Genomic DNA, 21278 nt, shown 5'->3' with positions numbered 1-21278 from the left:
AACCAGGCCTACGTGCTTTTGATATGCTTCTTTGTGGGCTTTCATTGTTTAGGTGTAATCTTTTGATTGTTTATCTCACAGTGAAAAAATTTCCTTTTAGAGATTTCCCCCCTTTTGAACCATAAGAGTTCTACAAAGTCATTGTCACATCTATAGTGCACATGGAATGAATGCATCTCTTTATGTGAGAATGTTGAATTGAGTTAAATTGGTGACTTTTGAACTGGTGACCAAGAGAATTCTAGCTTTAACATAATAAGGTGAGCATAGAAATTTGCATCTTGTAACTTTAGAAGCATTAAGAAAGAATAGTTGGCAATTGTCGACCGACTTCCTTGGACACTTGGTCTTGTGAACTATCTTAGTTTACAAAAGGATTGGTTGCTGCTTTCATAGTTCTTGGTTTGCATAATTAAAAAATTTTGAAAAATTACCTATTAATTTTTGCAAAGTATGGCTGGTCCTCTTATAATCTACATATATTTTATGGTTTCACCTGTTTGTTTGTCATTCTCTTATGGACGTATTTGTGTGGTTTATGATGAAGGATTGACATTGTTCCTTTTATAGATTTCCAGTTGTGAAATGGAGGAGCCAAGATTTGAGTGGTGAGTGGAGATTGAGTGCCACACCTTTGTGGAGAATTTGGAATACATCACAATAATGTGATGAAAGGTACGCGCAAGCTACGGACATGTATGGCCAATCTTCTGGCTTTGTAGTTTGTTGAAAGTCCAGTTCTTTTACAATCTCATGGCCAGTTTGCTAGAGGTTTTCTTAATTTGGGTAACATGTGTGCCTTTTCTTATTCGGCACGGCAAAGTGCACTTGCTTACGTGATCAAAATCTATTGGAGTCTATGGGGTTAATATCTAGGATTGGTCGGACGATGAAGTGATGTATAATGAGCTTTTGCTTGGGGGCACAGGTATGACATGGCGTTGAACATCGCCTTGGGAGTGATGGCATTTGGCACCGATGCCACAAACAGCAGATGTTCCTCCATGTCTCCACAGGTTCCATTGTTTCCTTTCTCTCTGTAAATTCGGCCTGCCCAACTAAGACAAAACGAGTTATATTTAACACTTTGTCTTTGAGAAGGATCAAAGTTCCCATAATCCATCATTAAATACTGAGAGGAGGACTCCTGATGTCTGCCAATGATAACTGATTAATGAGTGCTGTTTACTCCTCAGGAAGAATTTCTACACTGCAAATGTCTCCAAAAATGTCAATGTTTGACTTGCCATAATTTCAGCATATGTTTGTGGATGGGGATCCAACACAGGCTTGATTCTGGAGAAACCGATCCAGATAGGGGAAGCACGAAAGGAAGAGTCTGATCTTGACTTAGAAAGGAGTTGCAGTGCAGCTGGTGGAGAAAAAACCAGAGGAACTCCGAGCCAGAGGAGTTGAGAAGGCGGAAAAAACAGCAGCTATGAAAGAATGCATCTTTCAATGGTCGAAATTATATAGAGCCGACGCTGATCCTTAGAGAACGTCTCTGTGAACTGATACCCTCATTTTGTCTTCATTCAGGGAAAGATCTTTTGGGTGGCCTAATTCATACGAAACGCATGGCAGAGATGCAGGGACACTCCCGCATCGCAACGGGTGGGGCGAAGATGAATTAGGGCATGTTGTTTATAAAGGTGAGGGAAAATCAGGTCAAAGTGGCATTTGGGCATGTAAATGGGTTGGTTCCAAGTCCGACCTCTGGAGTAGCAATTTCTTTTGGCAATACCACCAAAGCTAAAAATGATGTTTGATGGCTTCAAGAACTGGGATGCTGAAACCGTGATTTCCATTCTTCTAAGGCAAATGCTCCTCTGGTTTGGGGTCATTTCCATAGCCTTGAGTGGTATAGGAGCTTCTATCTTTATGGGGGTTTCTTGGCTGCCTCGATGACCTTTTATCCCAATCCATACAGTCATCTTCCTGACATCTCTTTTTTTCCAAATAGGAGCCCTCTTTGGGTGTCCAATAAGTGGTACTACTACCTATGCTAGCGTTGTGATGGTCACACGCATGTGGTGTTGAGCATTCCAGAACATGACATCCTTGGGCAGAGATGATAGGGGAACGATGCCCACATCCTCGCCAACATTTTCTATGAACTCATCCACATTCTTCTTCTTATTTATCAGTTTTACCTTCAGCATTGTCGTACCCACTCATCTAAAAACTCTGGTGCTTCTCTAGGTTCTGCCCATTTTCTGCTATCGTCAGGAATATTTTCTTGAGTTATGGGGTACCTGTTCTCTGGAACGGCAACGCTTATCATCTTGCCGAGCAACTCCTCAAGCGTCGTTCTCATCACCTGGTTGTGACCATCGCCTACAACTTCTCATTCATGCTGTCCATGGTCTGATTAATCATTGAAGAAGTAGTCTCCATCCTTTCTAGTCGACCCGCCATGGTTTGTTGATTTGAATCCTTCAACATGTGCTTGCTTTAACTTGTTTGTGTGAATATTGATCAACCTATCAAAGAATTATTTTGCTGAAATACTAAATAATCAGTTAATGCTCTTTGTTAGCTTGGTCAAGCAATTAATAGGACAAGCTCCCTGCTGGGTTTGAGTCCTTGTTTATGCCCTCCTGTAGTTGATCTTATTTGAATTGTGTAGACTTGTTTGCATTTTTTAATGCACAACCATGCACACTAAGGTTTTTCAACTTTTGGAATATCTTGCAATTTACGTGCTCTCTCTTTCTCGCTCACTCACCCTCTCTCTCTCTCTGTACTTGGGTCAAGGATGAAGCATGAATCCGATCTTTGGTTGGTGCATGGGTTCCACCGACGTAAGATTCTGTATTTCGTTATTTTGGTTTCTTGTAGCCAATAAAATAGCATATGCAGATCAGATTCTTCTGTATTTCGTTACTTCGTCACCTTGGTTTTCCAATGAAACTTGCTTATAAAATACATGGCGCTGCTTCTGTGTTGCCGGATATGAATATCCAAATAGATGGAGCATGAGACCGGGCAAGGATTATATATGCTGATGCCAAGACATGCTTTGATGTTGAAGTGGCCACAAATCCACAAGTGCTGGCGACTTAGCCAAAATTTATTGATGAAAGATAAAAACCAACTTTTTTGAGTGGGACGTTAATTGCTCTTTGAAACTTCACATTTAGATAACTCATAATAGTCATGATTCATATGAAGGTATCAAGAAAACAGAGGAGGTTCTCATTCTACGAACAAAAGACACTTTGAAAGAAGCCTAGCTTAAGATTTACAACCTTTAGATTCTTTAGAATTGAAAGTGAAGACGTGATTGACATTTATGCCTATGGTGTTGTGCACTGGGTAGCTGTTTTAATTGCATGGAATTTTTTTCCGTCATGGTTATTGGAGTTTCTACTACAAGTTTACTTCTCCATGTAGTTCTCTTTCAGCAAATCAGTTTACTAGAACATTCCAACCACCTTAGGAGATCTAACTCCTTTGATGGACATGTCTGTTGCGGTCTGCATTTCTCTTGAAAAGTAATGCTTGCATTTTTGTCCTCTTTGACAGGATTTATGTTGGTTGAGCTGTTGATATATGATGACATAAAGAGGTGTGCCATAAAGCATCCACCTGTTTTGATATTTTTGTACAGAGAAACCCTGCTTAGGAGACATTTAACCATATTTGAGTGCAATATTTCTCTTGCATTTCTCTTCCATGTTCTATGGAGGAAAGAAATAAAAGGAAGGAGGAAGAAAGTGAAGAAAGAATTTCAATTAGGGGCAAAGAGATGAAACCAAGTGAAAGCATCCGTTTAGGTACATAATGTTCCTTTTTTTTTTTAATCTCTGTCAAAAAATGCATGTTATGAGTAAGATGCATGTTAGATCATCAAGTTGTAACTAAATTGCATAAGAACAAAGTATTGGTTTCCAAACTTTGTTTGACATTTACTTCATTAACAATTCATGATGACGTGGTAAATAGCTAAAAGTACTCCAGCATGCTTGAGTGACTTGTTTTTTTAACATTATAGTGGTAGGTATTAAACTCTTTGATCAATGCACTTACACATTTTGCAAATGGCAATATGCTGCAGGCAGCAGCAACATGTAGCTTGCGGGAATGGAGGTAGTGCTTTTTGAGAATTTTACTGTCATTTATTTAACGGCAGCTGAACTCATGTCTCTCCCAAACCAGCGCATGCCCAACGCTGGTGGGGTGCTGCGAGAGTGCACTTATTAAACGTTGGGAACCATTCATCAAGTAACTTTGATTTTCTGTCTTCAAGATTGATATACAATAAACAATCTATTCGGTTTGAAGGTCGCCTTATGTTGTTATATTTGTCATCTTAATACATCTTTAAATTATTAATTATCTAAGAAGGGGAAACGAGTTTTCCTCGGAACTATGGCTTTTATGGGAAAATGGAAGGATTTGGCCTCATAAGTATTGAGCAAATGGTTTGAATAACGCTACGTGGCAGAAGAATTACATTGGTTTGGAATTGTTGGAATCATCCCCCTTATAGGGAAAATCATTCACATGCATTTTCTTATATGAGAACAGCTATGTGGCAGAAAGATTATAAGGTTTTTTTTGCGTGAATCTATCACCATGTTCGTTCTGCGTTGCAGAGAAAGATTCGGTGCTCCATGCTACTGTAATTTTTATACAAGATGGAATAAGAAACTATAGCCATTTTCTCTGTATTTAGATATTTGTAGGTTCTTAAAAAATTTTGAATTTTAACATAAAATATTCTTGGAACCAAGTTCCTATTAATTGGAATTTAACTGTTCCCATTTATCAACCCAACTACATGAAGCTGTGGTGGAATCTTTCCTAGATGGGGTGACAGGGGGCTGGAAATAGGTCGGTCTCGGGCTGATCCGGACTTCTTCGAGCATCCATACTCATGTTTTTTTATTTTCCTGTCTTTGCACAATTCTTTTGATAAATAGAACTTGATGAAGTTCACGGGTCTACTGGTTGCGCCACGTTCTTGATGTAGTCTTTGAACTACATATCATGTATATATTGCTGATCAACCTGTAAGGTTGAACGGTGGATCAGCTGAGCCCCGACTTCAACGAGTCATTGCGTCTAAGTTCAGTTATGTCCACCAAGTCCCTACCCAACAACAAGAAACGGCCTGCTATTAGTGATTGAAGACATTGTCAAGCGCTTAAATGAATCCCCTTTAGGAAAGAGGAAAATGTCTTTCTTCCTTACATGAGAAATTGAAAAACTTGAAGCTTTTGTGGTGGCGGTGCACTGCACTTAATATTACGTTATTTCCATGCAGATAAATCAGAAGAAAAGACGAAAGAGAAAAAGCACGTGACAACGTTCTAACCCTGTCGAGTCGACAAACAACAGCGTTAGTAACAGTCCATGTGTAGGTAGACTAGGACCGTAGCGGTATATATATGAAGAATTAAGATGGGTATTATAAGCCAATAAACTTAGGTGTTGATTATTCAACAATTTGAATATTTTGTTTGTACATTATACAATATCTAAAGCGCTTAGGAGTCTCGAATGGGATTACAATTTAGAGAGAGAGAGAGAAAAGTAAGATGAGTTGGTTAAATAAGTTAATGGTTTAAACTCGAAAATATGTGGAAATATTGAAACGAGAACAACTTAGAGACCGAACCGATGTATAAATTGGATTTTAAAGAAAATGTTGATTTATGAACTTATCTTCCCTTCCAGTCGCAAATGACTTTTCGTACTCTTTCTATTTCAAATAAATGTTGGTACTTGGTAGACACCACCCATTTCAGGCCGCTGGACGTGCGAGTGGCGGTTAGGAGCTCCCGTTGGCGGTTACAAGAAGCTCCCACACACACTCTCTCTCTCCCCCCGTGCGTGCGCTCGCTCTCCCCCATCTCATTTTGGTTTTTCAAGAAAGGTCTAGGGCGTCAGCAAGAACGACCCGCCTCATCCACACCCTAGACGTGACCGGGCTTCAAGGTCTCCTCCTATGGCTCCCTCAAGTTCGAGGAGGAGGACGGTGAGATCAATGACTCGTCGTCGTCAACGGGGAAGATCACGCTGAGTGCGACGAAGAGCAATTCAGAGACCGGCGAGGTAATGGGCGTGTTGGAGATCCTCCAGCCGTTTGATGGGGATTTGGTTCGTGGGTGCCCAAAGACGTCAAGATCCATAGCATCTGGTACGCTCGTTTTTTGGGATGGTAGATTCATCGCCATGCCCTCCCCTTCTCTTTGTCTCCTCCGCTGAGTATAGGTTGAAATGCTTTAAAACGCAATTTCTGCATATTTTTCTTAATTTGTTTCCAGATTTTAATGGTGCCAGCCTAATCCCCCTGGTTTACAACTTAATAGGCACGTTTGGAATCCATACACAAGATTTTTCCGATGTGAATTTTTTAGTATTCTAAACTTTTTTTTGTTTCTCTAAGTTTTATACTTTTGGTTCAGAAGATGATATTAGGTGGGAGATACTAAGAGCCTGAAACATGACTTTTCTTGCACTCTGTGAGGCTTCTCTGATTCAGATTCATCAGATTCATCGTGATAACTTATGATCATGTTAGCTGTGACATCATTTGATTTCTATTGTAACTGTGATGACCTCAAAGTCTGTCATAAATATGCAACTTCAGCATCAGCTGTTAACAGTTATTTCTTCAGCAAGTTAATCTAAAGAACCTCTGTTAACGTGATGTGATAGGAGACTTAAGCTATACGAGATTCAGCAAGTTAATCTATAGACCTGTGATGCCAGGTAATTGAAACTCACGCTGCGGCACATTTATGAGGTCTGATTATGATGATGGAAGATGAATTGGCTGCTGAACCAGTGTATCCTACAGTTGTAAATAACAATAGCATACATTAGCATGTCCAGCGAGTTGAAAACATGTTGCTTTGTCTGACTCAAAGTGATGGTTGGTGAAGATTTGCTTTCTATTACCAGCTGTCTGCTGCTAATATGGATGGAACGAAAGATAGGAAAGACCATGGGTTTTTGTCCTTGCTGTGCTCAGACTTTTTAGCTCCACCATGCAAAATGGTACAAAACATAGATCGTGGGATTTATCTTTTCCGTCCTTGCTGCGGTCATTTATTTGCCTCCACTAGGAAAATGGTACAGATCTTTCCCTGTTTCTGTCACTAAAGTATTCAATGTTTTATTTTACTATGCCATTAGACACAGATCGCTTTATTGTGTGATAAATTTTTCCAGTTTTTGTGATATGAATCTATGATGTTTTAAAGCATACCCGATATCGTGGAGGTGGTACTATCGGGCATGCCCTGTTGCTCGGACCATCTCTGGCCAAGTTACTTCACACTTGGTAGATGTAGGGCAAACAAAAGCTAACGTGATCCAAACTCATACTCATGTATGCCTTTCTTGTTTGCTTGATCAAGGCCCCTACCCCCCAGTTAATGGAAAAAATGTTTCTCCTCCATAAAGGTCTATACATGCAAGATGTTAAGTTGTGTCCTGGTGGTGTACTGCTAGTTTGCAAAAACAGGTATTTAGATTTGATAGGAGTTCAACAAGATTCTGAACCTGCAAGTTTTATTAGCCTTACATGGCAACAAAACATTAGGACCTTTTCAAGACTGAATTCCCTTTAAGCTTTGCATCATTTCTGGTGGTTTGAGTTCTCTTAATAACAAAGATGACAGTAAAATCCTTCAGAATGGGGTTAGGATCCAGCAAGCACCATGTACCATTATTAGTTGCCAAATTTAAAATTTTATAACTTTTGGGTACCATAAGATTCTGGGAAGTTTTCTCTCCACATGAAATGCACATTTTTTACTTGCGATAGATTTCCTTCATGCTTCCAATTTTACTTACGGTTACCACAATTTTATAGATAGCAAAGTAGATAACTGGTCTTGGCCTTTTTTATGCTATTTATGCTGTTGTTTCAACAAGTATTTTAAATGTTTGCTTGTTCATAGGGTTAGCACTTTTCTCTATTAAAGGGTCTGCTAATGGGTCTTGAAAAATTGAGACAATATAGTGTTTAAAGTGCATGATATGTCAGACTTTTTCACACTTTGTGCATAAACAGTTCATGCCAGGCATGGAGATTATCATCTCCTTTTCGGAAAGAAGCAGTCACCATTCATTTTAGCTTCCACTTCCATGTATGAGCCATTATCACGCTCTAAGAATCTGGTTCTTCCATGTTTAACAGTGGATGGTAAATGGGGATATGCTTTATGCCTGGGTTGTTCCTGAATCAGTTTCAATATAACGTAGTTTGTCTGCTTGAATATTTGGCCCTTTATAATTCTAATTTGACATTCTCTGGCCCTTAATAATTCTAATTTGACATTCTCTCAGAGAATGTCCTAAGCAACGCTTGTTATCGTCTTGCTGAGCAACTCCTCAAGCGTCGTTCTCATCACCTCGTAACCTGTGACCATCGCCTGCAACTTCTCATCCATGCTGTCCATGGCCTGATTAATCATTGAAGAAGTAGTCTCCATCCATTCTAGTCGACCCACCATGGTTTGTTGATTTGAATCCTTCAACATGTGCTTGCTTTTGTTTGTGTGAATATTGATCAACCTATCAAAGAATTATTTTCCTGAAATAATAAATAATCAGAAGCTCCCTGCTCTTTGTGAGCTTGGCCGTCAAACAATTAATAGGACCTACAAGCTCCCTGTTGGGTTTGAGTCATTGTTTACGCCCTCCTGTAGTTGATCATGTTTGAATTGTGTAGACTTGTTTGCATTTATTAATGCACAACCATGCACACTAAGGTTTTTCAACTTTTGGAATATCTTGCAATTTACGTGCTCTCTCTCTCTCTACTTGGGTCAAGGATGAAGTATGATTCCGATCTTTGGTTTGTGCTTGGGTTCCACTGACGTAAGATTCTGTATTTTGTTACTTTGGTTTCTTGTAGACAGTAAAATAGCATAACCAGATCAGATTTCTTCTGTACTTCGTTACTTTGGTTTTCTGATGAAACTTGCTTATAAAATATATGGCTGCTTCTGTGTTGCAGGATATGAATATCCAAGTAGATGGAACATGAGACCGGGCAACGATTATATATGCTTATGCCAAGACATGCTTATGCCAAGACGTGCTTTGATGTTGAAGTGGCCACAAATCCACAAGTGTTGATGACTTAGCCAAAATTTATTGATGTAAGAAAAAAACCAACTTTTTTGAGTGGGACGTTAATTGCTCTTTGAAACTTCACATTTAGAAAATAGTCGTGATCCATATGAAGGTACCAAGAAAACAGAGGAGGTTTTCAGTCTACGAACAAAAGTCACACTTTGAAAGGAGCCTAGCTTAAGATTTACAACCTTTAGATTCTTTAGAATTGAACATGAAGATGTGATTAACATTTATGCCTATGGTGTTGTGCACTGGATAGCTGTTTTAATTGCATGGAATTTTTTTTCTTCATGGTTATTAGAGTTTCTACTACAAGTTTACTTCTCCATGTAGTTCTCTTTCAGCAAATCAGTTTACTAGAACATCCCAACCACCTTAGGAGAGCTAACTCCTTTGACGTACATGTCTGTTGCGGTCTGGTTTCTCTTGAAAAGTAATGCCCTCATTTTTGTTCTCTTTGACAGGATTTGAGTTGGTTGAGGTGTTGATATATGATGAGATAAAAAGTTGTGTCATGAAGAATCCACCTGTTTTGATATTTTTGTACAGAGAAACCCTGCTTAGGAGACATTTAACCATATTGGAGTGCAATATTTCTCCTGCATTTCTCTTTCATGTTCTAGGGAGGAAAAAATTAAAAGGAGGAAGAAAGAATTTCAATTAGGGGCAGAGAGATGAAATCAAGTGAAAGCATTTGTTTAGGTATGTAATGTTCATTTTTTTTTTTAATCTCTCTCATAAAATGCATGTTATGAGTAAGATGCATGTTAGATCATCAAGTTGTAACTAAATTGCATAAGATCAAAGTATTGGTTCCAAACTTTGTTTGACATTTTCTTCATTAACAGTTCATGACGTGGTAAATAGCTAAAAGTACTCCAGCATGCTTGAGTGACTTGTTTTTTTAACGTTATAGTGGTAGGTATTAAACCCTTTGATCCATGCATTAGTTACTTTAACAAGCGGACAAACTTGCCCCACTTATACATTTTGCAAATGGCAATATGCTGCAGGCAGCAGCAACATGTAGCTTGCGGGAATGGAGGTAGTGCTTTTTGGGAATTTTACTGGCATTTATTTAACGGCACCCAAACTCATGTCTCTCCCAAACCAGCGCATGCCCAACGCTGGTGGGGTGCCGGTAGAGTGCACTTATTAAACGTCGGGAAAGGCAATAGATGATGTAGTGTAATTGTTGTTTTTCTTGTTACTAGACCCTCTTTTACTTGTTATTTTGTATGGTTATGCAATTCACATGCATAGGTAGATTCTTTTTTCCTTCTATCTTTGTTCTTTCTCTTTTAAAAAAAGTTTTTGTGAACTTTTAATATTTAGAAGTTGCTATTTGCCATTTTCCACTTGGTAGCACACATCTGGAGCAAATTGATCAAGATGGGTGTGTCTTCTCCCAATTGCTTTCAGGTTCCAATGTTATTGTCAATGAAAAAGTTTTGAGTTGACCATTTTCCCTTCTCTCCCATTTGCTTACAGGTCATTGTCGTGATCTTTTGCCGTGATTTTTGTCCTGCTTTCTTGAGAAGGTTTCACTCTCTCTCTCTTGTGCCACCTCCTTTCTCCTGCCTCTTTGTTTGCCTATTGCATTGATTGTTCATCTTCTTCTTAATAACCTTCTTTTTTTGCCCCCCTTTAAGTTTTAGAGCCAGTTTTGCAACTCGTCTTCTTCTCTACATTAGTGTCTCTAATTTGGTTTTTAGAGCCAGTGACAAAGAGGGGTTTTATCAAAACGTATATTGGGAAACAGGAAAGAAAGAGTATGGGGATCAAGAAAAAATGTCCCATCTCAGAGAATCATTTTCCACATCTCCCACCCAAAAACTTGGTCCATACCCACACCATTCATCCATCATTTTCATTGCTCGTTTATTCACTTCTTCTGTAGAATTTTGATGTTGGTTGTTTCAATTAGCTAGACTTACCATTGGAATCTGTGTTTTTTGTTCAGTTTTAAGAGATTCTTGGTGGATAGATGCATGGGCTGAATGTCTCTGCATTATTGAGACCGAGAACTTGTTGCGCCAATAGGAACAATGAATGACATGTACATGTCATGCGTTTGGATCATTTTATTTTAAGTACGGCACATCTTCTATATTAAGTATCTCAGAAATGCTTGAAAGCTTCGCTAATGAATCATCAGGGCCATCAAGTTTTGCAAGGTAAATCATGCCACGGCTCCCTTGGGGAAGTCACACCTGCTTATAAGGGCCCCATTAACAGAAAAATGACAAATGAATGTTTTGAATGTTATAGCTTGCAAAATGTTATAGCTTGCAATCCGATTTTCGTCTCAAGAAAACTCATGGCACAAAGATCTTCATGATTGTTAGACTGAGCTGTTATTAGATGAAGCAATATTAGCTATGTCTACAGCTTTGCTGACTTTACACAGGAGAGTGATGGAATGGAAACTGAAAATTTTCAAGGATTAAGAGAATAGGAATGGATAAAACAAGAAAATTTTAACAGCAAAAAAATTGGAAAGCATGAGAACGAAGGCGTAAATGAAGAATGCTTTGGTATCATATCGCCCATTACATAAATCTAACCCTGCAACAAATGCAATAATTGTTCCCTTGCCATTACCAACATCCGCATCCAAGATCACTGACCTTTGATGATGAGGATAAATTGTTCCAACTTTCTTTTGCATTTTTTCCTTTTCATTTTAATGAACCAAGGCACTGCATTGTGTAACTGTAATTTTGACGTTCCTATATTTGATATTCTACATTGTTTTTTTCTCAATTTTCTTGATAGCATGTATCGGAGATGTCTTGTAGGCTTGTAGCAGACTTGGCATCGTGTTCAACCCAATTGGTTTCTTTATTCAGCTTCTTGAACGGAAGCCATTTGACATTTCCTTGATATTAGCTTAAAGAATAGGGTTTTGCAGGCTCCAATTGCAGGTCCACTTGGGTCAAGGACAAAGAATGAATCCGATCTTTGGTTGGTGCATGGGTTCCACTGACATAAGATGAATAAGTCATCCGCCTCCCCTTCCTTCTGTATTTCGTTATTTTGCTTTCTCTATTGGCCAATAAAAAGATTTCTTATGTATTCGTTATTTTGGTCTTCCAACGAAATTTGCTTAAAAAATAAATGGCATTGCTTCTGTGTTGCAGGATACGAATATCCAAGTAGATAGAACATGAAACCGAGCAAGGATTAGATATGCTCATGCCAAGACGTGCTTAAATGTTGAAATGGCCACGAGCGCTGACGGCTAACTAAACTTTATTGATGTACGAAAAAAAAAGTAACTTTTTTGAATGGGTCGTTCATTGCTCTTTGAAGCTTCACATGTGGACAATGGTCATGAACTAGATGAAGGTACCAAGGAAAAAGATGAGGTTCTCAGTCTAGGAACATAAGACACACCAAGCTAAGCTTGACAACGTTTGGATGCTTTAGAATTGCACGGACGTGATTAAAATTTTCATTACTAAATTTGTCTTTTGCTTTGCTTTCTTTTGGGTATTTGGCTTACTTGGTTTTTTTTTTTCAAGATTCTCTGCAAAGCTATACTTTGGTAAGTAGAAATGAGGTAGCCTTTTCTATGTTGCTGCGCAATGAGTTTATTTGCAAAAGGAGCACATGTTTCACCATTCATCAAGTAACTTTAATGTCTGATTTTCTGTCTTCAAAGTAACTTTAATGTCTGATTTTCTGTCTTCAATTTATACGATAAACAATCTATTCTGTTTGAAGGTCGCCTTATGTTGTTATATTTGTCATCTTGACACTTCTTTAAATTATTAATTATCTAAGAAGGGGAAACGAGTTTTCCTTGGAACTGTGGCTTTTATGGGAAAACTGAAGGATTTGGCCTCATAAGTATTGACCAAATGGTTTGAATAACGCTACGTTGTGGAAGGATTACACTGGTTTGTAATTGTTGGAATCATACCCTTATAGGGAAAGTTATTCACATGCATTTTATTGTATGAGAACAACTATGTGGCATGGTCTTTTTGCGTGAGTCTGTCACCATGTTCCTTCTGCGTTGCAGAGAAAGATTAGGCGCTCCATGCTTACTATAATTTTTATACGAGATAGAAAAGATACTATAGCCATTTTCTCTGGATTTAGATATTTGTAGGTTCTTAAGAAGTTTGAATTTTAACATAAAATATTATTGGAACCAAGTTTAAATTAATTGAAATTTAACTGTTCCCATTTACCAATCCAACTACATGAAAATGTGGTGGAATCTTTCCTAGATGGGGTGACGGGGGGCTGGAAATAGGTCGGTCTCGGGCTGATCCGGACTTCATCGAGCCCAGCATGCATACTCGCATGTTTTAGACTCATGCGGCAGAAATTTGAGTTCAGAATTGCTGAAATTTGTAGCCGATTCTTTCTCTGACTACCTTGAGATCCAAAATTTATCTTTTTATGGATCTTAGACTCGAATCTGCAGGATCCTTCATGTTTTTAAAGCAGGTTAGTACTCACTCGATTTCTTCTTGTGTCATATTAGTTGAGTAGATGCCTTAGGTATTGTACTTGTCCAGTGTAAGTCAAGGTTACTGGTTTCGTTTGTTTTCAGTAGGATCATATTCTTTCTTCGTTAGATTTTATTTTATTTTTTGCTTGAGTGGCTTTCCAGCATAGTGCTTGTCATGTTAATTTTCACTTTCGCTGTGGCATGGGTTGTTTGTTGAAATAGTTGCTTGGTTTTTTCTTTGTCTGTCTTTGCTCGATTCTTTTGATAAATAAAACTTGATCAAGTCATGGGTCTAATGGTTGCACCACGTTCTTGATGTAGTCTTTGAACTACATATCATGTATATATTGCTGATCAACCTGTAAGGTTGAAGGTTGAACGGTGGATCAGCTGAGCCCCGACTTCAACGAGTCATTGCGTCTAAGTTCAGTTATGTCCACCAAGTCCCTACCCAACAACAAGAAACAACCTGCGATTAGTGATTGAAGACATTGTCAAGTGCTTAAATGAATCCCCTTTAGAAAAGAGGAAATGTCTTTCTTCCTTACATGAGAAATTGAAAAACTTGAAGCTTTTGTGGTGGCGGTGCACTGCACTTAATATTACGTTACTGCGACAAAATTTCCATGCAGATAAATCATAAGAAAAGGAGAAAAGAGGAAAGAGAAAAAGCACCTGGCCACGTTCAAACCCTGTCGAGTCGACAAACAACAGCATTAGTAACAGAACAAGATGATCAAATTCAGTCAGCGGTAGCAGGAGACCCTCAATTCAACAGAGAAAGGTGTGTAGAAGACATCTATTCGAGATCCTTCCTGAACCAACAAAGAACCTGCAAAATGAATCTCTACGCCGACGATTATAACAACTGAATAGGGAAAATCGATCAGTAAAACGGAAGCAATGGAGCAAGTCCAATTCGAAAACCGAAGTTCAGAGAAAGGGAAAACTCGCAATCACAAACCTCTGTATACGGCTTCCACCAGACGATTGGGGGCACCTTCCCGCCGGAAAACTAAAGGAACCTTATAATCTGCAGGGAATATGGAAAAGCTCTCAGAGTTGGGGTTGACGGGATCGCCATCGATGGATAAGCCGGACGAATCACAACCCCTATGTTGTCATCGTCGGAGAAAGGGCCTCGAGAATGTACCTTCTGCCCCTTGGTACATTGTAGTTGATGTACGCGAAAATCCCACACACGTTTTTCCTCTCTCAATCTAACAACATGCAGATCGAAAGCTAGAACTAAAAATCTTGAAGATCGAATTCTGTTTCGAATCCTTCTATTCAAAGAGAGAGCATAGAAACATTTCAACGTCACTGGGTTTTGGTGTTCTCTCCAGAGAGAGAGAGCTTCCATAGTCCCCTAGCTTTTGTAAGAGGACACTGCTGACTTTTTCACAGGTTGGAAATTAATTCTCCAAGATTCCGCCGTCCGTCAGCCGGAGAAGGCGCCAGCCGTTCCCTTGTTTCAATTTATAATATTTTAAACTACTTTAAATTTAAATAAAAAATTAGCCCATCTTCGTTTATGTTTCATTCTCATGATTTCGTTCTCAAGAAATAATCTTGCACCTTTTTTCTAACACGTTTTCTAAAAAAATTCAGAAAGAATGTGACAACATTTATAATTTTGAGAAGCGTGAGAAAATATACAAAACAATAAAACATTTCTGGACACCTAAACAAGTCTCGATACATCGAAAGACAACACGTCTAATAACAAATATTTCACCCAAAAAAAAACTTCTTCTAAATAATATCAACATTATTGCGCGAGGGCATAACTTTGTTTGTTGAATATGAAAAAAACTCAATGTGATTCCATTTTAATAAGGGCTATATTTTTAGCTTATAGGGTGTGTCACTGAATTATATCGAAGTCAGGCTTGACACAATTTCAAGCATGAAAGTGAAGAGAGATCACACTATCCGAGTGCAGGTCAAAGACACCCTGTCCTCTTCTTATCCTTTAGGTTTAAGCTACCCCATCCTTTAGGTTTAAGCTACCCCTTCTTCCTTTCCCATATCCTCAAGGTAAACGGATCTTTTTGTTGATTTAGAATGACATTCATATATATTTCACCTTGCACATCAATGTTTACTCCTTTTACAACTCAAAAAGTTGTTGCCCATAAGATTTAAATAAGAAACTGACCAATTTCAAGTCCCTAATCAGTCTCTTGTGCCAACCTTTAAGGATATTGTGATGGCTCATCTAAAAAAGGTCTATAGTTCGTTTCAGTCCAAGTCATGGCAAATTTAAATTTATTTGATTTAGTGTACAATTTCTAAACTTTGTTATTTTTTTATTAAAATATTATGTTCATATAACTTTTTAAAAAAGTAATTTTTAATACTCCTGCCTATTTGATTCACAAAACTTTACGGTATAAACCCAACCACAATCATCTTTGTATGTTCTTGAAGGTTGTGCTCGACTCGCGAAGACCGGTAGGAAGCCATTTCGGACTCTATCTTCGTCCATGATATCAAGATCAAATGCAAACCTGCTCCCGTTCCTTTAGTCCAGGTGTTGCAAGCTCAAAAATGGAGGCAATCGATACATGGTTAACATTTGGGTTTGGGCTCTTGTCCAAATCTAAAGTATGAAAAAGTTTGAATCTTCCGCAACGCAATGGATCCTCATCACATTATCTCGGGTCCATCTTTGGACCGAGTTTCTATGGATTTAGATATTTGTAGGTTCTTCAAAATTTTGAATTTTAACATAAAATATTATTGGAACCAAGTTTACATTAATTGGAATTTAACTGTTGTCATTTATCAATCCAACTACATGAAGTTGTGGTGGAATCTTTCCTAGATGGGGCGACCGAGGGGTGGAAATAGGTTGGTCTCGGGCTGATCCGGACTTCATTGAGTCCAACATGCATGCTCTCATGTTTTAGACTCATGTGGCAGAAATTTGAGTTTAGAATTGTTGAAATTTGTAGCCGATTATTTCTATGACTAACTTGAGATCCAAAAAATTTACATCCAATGGATTGGATCTTTTTATAGATCCTAGACTCCAATCTGCATTGAGACCTTACGGAATCCAGATCATAAGATAAAAAACCAGGCCCCATTATCTTTGCAAGACAAGTCATATGTGTCGGTAATTGAGTCGCCGTGTGGACTGGACAAATGCAATTACTTTAGGATTTTTATTTTCATTTTTCTTGGTTGTTTCAATCAATTACAAATTTTCAAAAGCATGCACAAATTTTGATTAAGTAATAAAACCACTTTTAATAATAAAAGACATTATGGAACTGGTCGAGATGGCACTGGTGAAATCCCATGCAACTCGCTATAAAATGACAAGTAATGGTAAGAGCGTAGTATTGTTTAATCATTTGTTTCATCACTTAAATTATAAAGGAAACTAAAGATTAATTAAATGAAGCAATTCAAAATCTCAGTTTGCTGTGGTTAAAAAGTACTTTAAAGATTGTTTACGGAATAAATGAGGTGCAATCATATAACAATTGTTGGGAATCTAATTGTCGAGAACTCAACACATACATTTTGAGATTGTATCTTTTAGTTTTAAAACGTGCATGTCATCCAGCCAACCTTGTCAAAGCAAACCAATTAATTCAATCGATGCCTGAGAAAAAGATAAGGTGATGTTGGGAAACATATATAATCAAGACTAATGTTTTAAATATTGGTGGTCGCTCTGCACATCGATTTACCTATTAATACATAATCGAAATTTATCACCAATTTTATTTTAAAATTACAAAAAATTAAACTATTTAATTAATTAAAAAAATGAACAACAAAAATTACACAGAACTATGTATGGGCCTTAGTTATATTGTGTGAATAAAAGGGTTTTTTCCATGAAAAGATGTTCAACGGTACTGCCCCATATCCAACCCAAATCAAGGCTTTTGAGAAAGAAAAGAGGAAAGAGGAAAGTGATCGTTGAGGAAAGCACTCGTCACTCGTTGCAGTTTTCCCAAGTTAGTGATCGTTGAGGAAAGCAGTTTTCCCAAGTTATCAGTTTCTCTCTCTCTTTCTCTCTCTGGTCGGAGGAGGGTTTCGAAGAGAGCCTCTGCCCTGGTCGGAGGAGGGTTTCGAAGAGAGCCTCTGCCCTGGTCGGAGGAGGGTCTCTGCCCTTCCCTGCGGAGCTCAACCTCACGTCCCTCATGTCCAAGCTGGGGAGCAAGGACTAGGCGGATCTGCTTGCCACCATCGGCACCATCAATAACTGCATGGGCAACGTCGTCGGAGGTCTCACCGTCTTCTGACCCATTGACGGCGTCAAGTTAGTGGCAGGTGGGAGCTTCATGCTTATGGTGCTGGTCGCCCTTCTTCTCTTGATTGCTTGATTTAATTGCATATACAGCAGTGTCTATAAGCGATTTACACAACATCATATGCGATAAACTTGAATTTATGCAGATATGCGATTTGAAAAATATAAGTCTTTAAGTCTTGAAAAAGACAGAGGTGATAGAGGAGAAATTCTTTGGGTCGCGATAATGGCTCAATCGAAGCTTGTGATGAAGGGATATCCTTCATTAGAGCATTGCCGTTTAAATTTCATATATCTTTTGCAGATATCTCATTTTTCAATGATCAGAATATCGGTTATTATCAAGTACTTTGGGGCTTTGTCCTGGGTAACATTGACGAACAAAATTGATGACTGAATCCAAAACGATGTTAGAAATTAACCATTTCACATGAATCGAGTTAGCCAACAAAATAACCAGTAAAGGAGTTTTAAGATGCTGCATCCAAAGCTTTCGAAAGAGGATGTTAGGAGCAAATTGCTGTAGGAATCCCATCTAGTTTATGAAAAAGTTGATGTTTAATTTCGTCTGTCTAACAAGCAACTTTCTCGGCATGGTGCACTAGAAGGCTGTATGAATATTAACAATGGGATGGAAATGGTTCTCTCCTGTTTGATGTGCTTCGTTTACTTCCTGCAGCTCGGAAAGCTATTGAGGTTAGAGTAGATGGAATAGTTGTTTCCAATCATGGTGGTCGCCAAATTGACTGTGCACCTGCTACAATTTCTGCCCTTGAGGAGGTAACGTCGATTCACTTCAAATGATTCTGAAATTGCTATTTCTTGACTTCTCAAAACGGAGTGCAAGAAAACTTCCATCCTTTTTGTCCTTCCCATGATAATCTCTTCACACATGTGAGGGATGCATGATTCCCCTCCCGGTTGGTCTTCCTATTTGAAGAATAGGTTGTTCAAGCTGTCGCTGGTAAAGTTCTTGTTCTGCTTGATGGAGGAATTAGGCTTGGGACAGACATGTTCAAAGCCTTAGCTCTTGGTGCCCAAGCCATTCCGGTCATCTCTCTCTTTCTCTTTGTGTATACATGCTCAATGAGGTTACCCGTTTGCTCTATCAATTTGTTTTGCTTTGTTATTTTTGAAGATATAGCTGGAATTCATTAAGTAGTGGTCCATAGCAGGTTCTAGACTTTCTGATTTTAGGACCTGCAAATGGTGGTTTTGCTTTGATTTATGCATTTTGTTTTTTGGTGTTATTGCTAAGAGGGTTGTGTCTTAGCAAGTTCTGTTTGTGCTATCTAGCTAGGGGTGTGGTCTATGGTTTATCATACCCTTTGATTGTATTTTTAGATAGGAAAACCATAATTTGAGTCATATTCTTAGGACCTTTCTAGGTATATGCACATGCAGAGAAATCTTGGGGAGTCTTTTGTTCTGTTTGATCATGAACACGAGTTTTGATTAAAAGCATTTCAAACCATTCAATCCAATCCAACTCAGTCTTGAAAGTACCCTATTAGTTGGCTAGAAGAGTGAGTTGTTGGTCTAGACATTTTTTCTTGGTAATCAATGATCAAACCCTATGCAAGGAAACCTTACAACATGAGAATTTGGGGAATTCTGTCTGCCACAAGGCTCTATTTTTATGAAGAGACTTTGAGGAGAACTTTTCCCTTGTGTTGTTATCCTTTTTCAAAATCATAATTTCACAAAGTCCTTGTATAACCGGAACACAAAACTAGTCAAAACTTTGGTGGATAGCCTTGCATTCTGAATCTAACAAAGTCCAAACCCGTAGTTGCCTTTATCATATACCCAATGATTTTATAAATTCGGCTGTGTATGATTGGTTTATCCTGGGCTTCCTTCGAGAAAACATAAGAACTTAACTCAAACCATTTTGCAAAATTTCACTCAGTTGATGACCCAATATTATGGAAATTGGTCACCCTTAGATCAACCTTTTGTGTAAAGGGCTTTACTTTTATGGAGTTCGTTCTTCTACAATCCAACCCATCTTGTTTAACATTCAATAGAGTTCCTTCTTCCTTCCTGGTGACATAACATTTGATGTCAAAAACTTTTGTAAAATGGAAAATTTTTATTTTTCCTTAAAAGCCTTTTAAAGTTGTCTTCTCACACAATATTAAGTCTTTGGTTTATCTTTAGTACCTTCCCGAGTGGAAGGAGAAAATTTCAAGTCTTTGTTACCAATCAATGGAAGAGGAAAAATGAAAAATCCTGAATATGTGCGATAAAGAAAAATCCTATGAAGCTAAGGAAGTCAAGACTAGGAAATGCTATTGACTTTGGTGATTAAGCATCTACAAGGATTTCAGAGGAAAATATCCCAAGAGAGAAACCACAATGCTCTATAAGATCTTGGCAGGTAGCAAAATGAGAGTTGAGAGATGGGCTCGGGGCTTGTGTAGTCGTTCCTCTGGGTCAGTAATCAAGAGTACCGGGTAGGCATATAGGTGATTTATGTCTATTCCGCAAAGATGATGACTTATGAACCTTTAGCTCGTCGAACACCCGTAAGTTGAAGCGGGTGGGACACGTGATAAAGCTACACATATCCACCAAAGCGGTGGAGCTTCGTAGTAGCCTTTGGGGTGGTGAGGTATTCCCTCAAAGGTGAAGGTCGGCCTGAAAAGAAAAATCAAAAGCAAGAAAGGAAAATCAAAAGGGAAAAAGGTGAAAAAAATAAAAAAGAAAGCAAAAGGTGCCTGCCAAGAAATGAAAAGCATGAAGGCTGAACTCACAGGAATTGAATGTGACAATCTTTTGTGGATGTGTAATTATGGGGTCAATATCCTTTCCTCTTTTTGATTACCTAAGACGTTGAGGGTGATTCCTTTATGTTCATATTTTGGAAATTGAATGATGTCCCTTCTAGAGATTCGACGGCATGGATGTGAAATGAACCCTGATGCTTGTACGGTACTATGGATAAACAAAGGGCATGTTATTTGCACAAAACAAGCACTCAAGCTTATGAGTTAAATTGATCATTTTAAACTATTTCAAAAGTAAAAACTTGACATCTCTTGTTATGTTTCGAGGCTTTCTAGGCATATGAGGAACTAACCAATCCCCTTGGTCTTAAAAGGTGTTTGTCATTTCATTACCAGCCACTAGGCCGTTCTTGGAATGGATGAAATTCCTCAAACATATGCCAATTATGCTAAGTGTGACAAATCGTCCATCTTTTCCTCTGTCTTGGGAGAGGCAAATCGTTTGGAAGCTGACCCATTATTCCCTCTTAACTGAGTGTCTTCAACCTGGTTTTCAACAGCATAACCTAGACTTAGGGTTGAGACTTTCATAAAAGACTTCCTATCTCCTTTCAAAAGAACTGGTCGATTTTGAATTGTAACATTTTTGAAAAGTTCTATTCGTCAAAGTGTTATGGGTTTTGTCCATGGCTTCATCCAA

General features: G+C 38.4%; 1 long non-coding RNA gene across 5 annotated transcripts; it reads left to right on the top strand.

Annotated features, from left to right (window-relative positions):
- The first annotated feature begins 5768 nt into the window (after positions 1–5768).
- Positions 5769–12570, top strand: LOC116268221 (uncharacterized). Of its 5 annotated transcripts, XR_007572194.1 has the most exons (6): positions 5769–6148; positions 6724–7086; positions 8981–9125; positions 9567–9804; positions 10594–10643; positions 12017–12570. It is a non-coding gene; the product is annotated as an uncharacterized LOC116268221 (long non-coding RNA). The 5 variants fall into 5 exon arrangements; XR_004175796.2 differs by having other exon boundaries at positions 6724–6800; positions 6897–7086; positions 9567–12570; XR_004175798.2 differs by having other exon boundaries at positions 10594–12570.
- Positions 12571–21278: the final 8708 nt, after the last annotated feature.

Source organism: Nymphaea colorata, unplaced genomic scaffold (genome assembly GCF_008831285.2).
Source record: "Nymphaea colorata isolate Beijing-Zhang1983 unplaced genomic scaffold, ASM883128v2 scaffold0155, whole genome shotgun sequence".
In the NCBI taxonomy this organism is placed as follows: domain Eukaryota; kingdom Viridiplantae; phylum Streptophyta; class Magnoliopsida; order Nymphaeales; family Nymphaeaceae; genus Nymphaea; species Nymphaea colorata.
The sequence above is the reverse complement of the archived record's forward strand: the minus strand, read 5'-3'. Positions and strand labels throughout refer to the sequence as shown.